Source organism: Macrobrachium nipponense, chromosome 33, assembly GCF_015104395.2.
Source record: "Macrobrachium nipponense isolate FS-2020 chromosome 33, ASM1510439v2, whole genome shotgun sequence".
Lineage (NCBI taxonomy): Eukaryota > Metazoa > Arthropoda > Malacostraca > Decapoda > Palaemonidae > Macrobrachium > Macrobrachium nipponense.
In genome coordinates this window covers 67,823,116-67,828,115 of record NC_087219.1, presented here as the reverse complement: position 1 = coordinate 67,828,115, position 5,000 = coordinate 67,823,116, and positions in this window count along the sequence as shown.

Here is a 5,000-nt window from a genome sequence, read left to right as displayed (position 1 = left end):
TCTTTTCTGAATTCCAAAACTCCCATGTCGACTTTAATATGCCATGAATTCTGCTTCTCGGGAGAGTCTATACTTGTTGATGCAATCACAGATTCTCATTTAATCTTCATCTCTTCTCTGTTTTCCCTTTGCACCTTTTGACATGGACTAGGCAAAACTGCGTTTTAGCCTTTATCTCTACGGTGTATGTCATACCTCCTCGCCTTTGAGCAATCCTCGTGTCTCACTGAATATGTATTTCTATGAGAGCATATTTCAGTGAAAACCATTTCATTATAATCCCCCTCTATCTTCGAGTTTATGCTATTCAGCTGATCCTAATTCCACTCCTCTCTGCTTACAGATTCCCTTGTTCATCCTCTTACGCTGCTTTCTCTCATAGGCCTGAATTTATATTTATTGTCAATAAAGTTGTCAGAAATTCAAAAAATTATACAATTTAACTATCTATGCTTCTGTTTTGTTTCTTTAGAACTTTCACGTCTAACCTGAAGCTCATGAAGCTGAGTGATGTTATGATAAAATGGATATCTTTTATATTGCAAATGGTACAGAAATTAAGTTACGTAATGTAGGGAAGAATCGTTGGGGTGTTCCATGTAAGATAAAGTAATAGTATCACACACTAGCATACATGTGTATACACTTACGCGTGCGCACACACACACACACACACACACACACACACACATATATATATATATATTATATATATATATATATATATATATATATATATATATATATATATATATATATCTTACACATACATATAACGAGTGTCTGTGTGTGTTTGTTTGTATCTCGCCGCGCATTTCTTCTTGTGCCTATTATGCCTACATGTATGTAGACAATTACAAAGTTAAATAGTTATGTACATAGCGAAAAACTTATACAAACACGCACACACACACACACACACACACACACATATATATATATATATATATATATATATTATATATATATATATATATATATATATATATATATATATATATATATATATGTGTGTGTGTGTGTGTGTGTGTGTGTGTGTGTGTGTGTGTGTGTGTGTGTGTTTGTGTGTGTGTGTGCGTGAGTGTGTGAGTGTGTGTGTGTGTGTGTACGTGTGTGTGTTTGGGTGTGTGTGTGTGCGTAAGTCATTGTATCACATTCCCAAAACGTAAAGCATTTTCAAGGAGTGACAATTCTTTTCTTTCTAGAACATTCCATGATGTCATTGAGGAAGTTTACTTTCGTCTTAAAAGACTTCCTATTATTCAGAGACCGTGTATTGTCAATGATTAATTAAACATAAAGTTACTCTCTCTCTCTCTCTCTCTCTCTCTCTCTCTCTCTCTCTCTCTCTCTCTCTCTCTCTCTCTCTCTCTCATTTAAAATGAACTTACAAACTTGTGAAGTAATTTGATTGTAAGATTGTAGTCTTGCCCCAAAAATATTTCATGCAATTTGGGATTGAATTACATAGAACCAGGAGTTCAATACGAAGTTAAAACTCATAGTCATTCTTATTCAACAGACCATTTGTGTTGGTTCTCTCTCTCTCTCTTTTTTTTTCTCTCTCTCTCTCTCCCTGATCGTGTAAAGTGACGTGAAGATTTTGTACTTTGTCACTCTTTAGTGTTTATTAAAAAAAAAAAGGATTTGCGAAATCTGAAGATATTATAAAAGTGTGTAACAGGCCTATCGAGAGTTTTTGGAGAATTTTGAAGCTTCAGGTTTTAAAAAGGCATTATGTTTTTACATGTTTAAGTCAACTTAAAAACAGTTAAAATACCTGGTGAATTTATCAATTTTTTTCAGATTCCAGTTTTCTGTGTTTTGTAAAATGTTTAATTCTTTGAAGCATTTATTTTTGTAGACTGTGTTTTTATAATTTCTAAATTTTTCATATTTTTTATTGAGGTAAATTTGATATATTTACCATTTTTGTGTTTTCATATACTTGCATTTGCCTCATAATAGTAAATTTTCTAAAATTGTGAATTCCACATATAAATTTTGAATTCAAAAATAAATTTATTTTACCTAAAATTTTAATAATAGTGTTTCTTTTCTTGATCACCAGTCAGGATTCAATTTGTGTACATGCCAAAGTAATAGAATGTGCTTTGCCTTAAAAAAATTTTCAAAGTGATATAGGACAGGAGAGACAGTTAACATTGTTAGATGGAGTGATGGTATTTAATTAACTTAAGCCTATATGAATACATCACACTTGTTTTGATAAACTTAGTCTGATATCTCACATATTTGACATACTTTGATGGAGACCTCATTTGGTTATTAAGCATTTTAAGGGATCATTGGTGCCTGTAGAGTATTCAGTCCTGCTTTATCTGCTATAAAAGTTCTAGTACTGGTTGCTGAATTCTATGATTGGTAAGTGTCATATCCAGATATATTGAGCTACAAATGTCCTTTAATATCTAATTCGTTCTACCTCGGAATTAATATATTTTCATAAATGTTTAACCGAAGGGGAATTTATTCAGTGATAATAGACTTGTCGGCCGACGGGCACTAACCATCGACATCTTCAATTCTAGGACTGGCAGTGAAGCCTTAGCCCACCCCGCCCCCACAAGAGGATATAAGTTTATGCCGCCTCCAACCTCAAATACCTTCCGCGCTCAGGTATTTTTAGTATTGGAGACTGCATGAAACCCATCTCGTCCTCAGTAGCGTTGTAGTGCTTTTGCCCGCACGTAGCCATTATATAAGTCATATCACATTACCATGATTCATATACATATATCGAGCTACAAATGTCCTTTAATATCTAATTCGCTCTACCTCGGAATTAATATATTTTCATATATGTTTAACCAAAGGGGAATTTATTCAGCGATAATAGAATTGCCTGCCGACGGGCACGAACCATCAACATCTTCAATTCCAGGACTGGCAGTGAAGCTTTAGCCCACCCCGCCACCGCAAGAAGATATAAGTTTAGTTTTGGAGACTGCATCAAACCTACCTCGTCCTCGGTAGCGTTGTAGTGCTTTTGCCTGCACATAGCCATTATATAAGTCATATCACATTACCGTGATTCGTATACATATATCAAGCTACAAATGTAAATATCCTATAATATCTAATTCTCTGTACCTCGGAATTAATATATTTTCATATATGTTTAACCAAAGGGGAATTTATTCAGCGATAATAGAATTGCCGGCCGATGGGCACGAGCCATCGACACATTCAATTCCAGTACTGGCAGTGAAGCCTTAGCCCACCCCACCACTGCAAGAGGATATATTTGAGGTGGGAGGCGGCATAAACCTATTTCCTCTTGCGGTGGCGGGGTGAGCTAAGGCTTTATTTCTGAGGATTATTCTTGTAGGTTATATGTTTCTTGTCTACAAGTGGTGAATGTGTTTGTTATTTCTGGCTAAACAGCATAGATAAGTGCACAAAAAGACAGCTAGACATCCAAAAAATTTGTTGTCATTTGAATTTTCTGTTGTGTTATTATATGTGTTATCTATTTCCAATTCACCTTTTATTCCTGCCTTGTTTCCATATTTCGAATAGTTATCAACCAAATAAAGGCAAAAAGAAACATCCCTGAGCAATAAGTGGATCAGTCCTTGTCCCTCACAAATGATACGTACTGCAAAAGGCAATATAAGTACTTATCCTACCTAGAATTATTCCCAACCTAAAGGAAACCTTACCAATAATGTGCAACCAATTCTCTTCTTTATTGTTCCTTTGCTGCTATTCACTTTTATTTTAAGTGAAGCTAATGGAATCAATTTCTATACTAGAGCAGTAGCAAAATATCTGAATGTCACCCATTTCCCACAAGCTTTTCACATCCTCCCTATCTGGGCTGAAATTGGACATAAAGAACTTGGGGATTATCACTATTCATCTCATCGACCTTGAAAACTATGCATTAGACCAGTGATTCTCAACGTGTGCGCGGCAGCGGCCTTCTGTGCCACGACTATCTACTTAGTGCGCCGCAAAATTTCATGGATAGGTGTGAATATATATATATATATATAAATCTATATATATATATATATATATATATATAGATATATATATATATATATATATATATATATATATATATATATATCTATATATATATATATATATATAGATGTATATAATAGTATATATATATAAATATATAAAATATGTATATATATATATATATATATATATATATATATATATATATATATATATATATATATATATATATATATATATATATATATATATATATATATATATATATATATATATATATATATATATATATATATATATATATACTTCTAGGGCACAATTTTTTATGGATACAACATTCATTGAATAGAATGGCTTTTTCACTGTTAACCAGCTTGTTTTAAATTGCTTCATATTTTCTAATTATTTTCTTTACTTTATTGTTCAGGTTACTAATGGACACATAATGGGGTTCTTCCATTTACTCCAGTATTTTTACACGCGACAGCTGTTTCGTCAACCTATACGTATTGACTTTATCAAGCGTACTGATACAAATATGTTGTTGTTTTTGATTAAGCTGACCTTGTGTCAGTACGGGCTCTTGCTCACAGAGCAGCCCGTAATAATACAAATATGAGCCTGCATGCGTTTTGTGACGTCATGAGGACGGAAAGGTAGTACAATTGCCAGATACCTAGTTTTAAGTATTTACAAAAGACTATAGTGAAACATAAAATAAGATAAATAAATAAATATGTTAACACCAGAAATTATATCAAAAGTTGAAAGTAAGTTATTATATACACAATATACATGAATATATATTAATTACATTTATGTTTAATTCACTGAATGTCAGTGTGCAGCGTGTGCTCCTGTCCGCGTGTGGTGGTTTTGTTCCAAGCAGTTGAAGGGCTGGCTCCTACACGAGGGCAAGGATCGGTCTGCCTCACGTTGGATGTTAAGGTTGGGGCGTTGCATGGCGATTCTGACTGCTTCTGATATCAATAAACGATTGTATT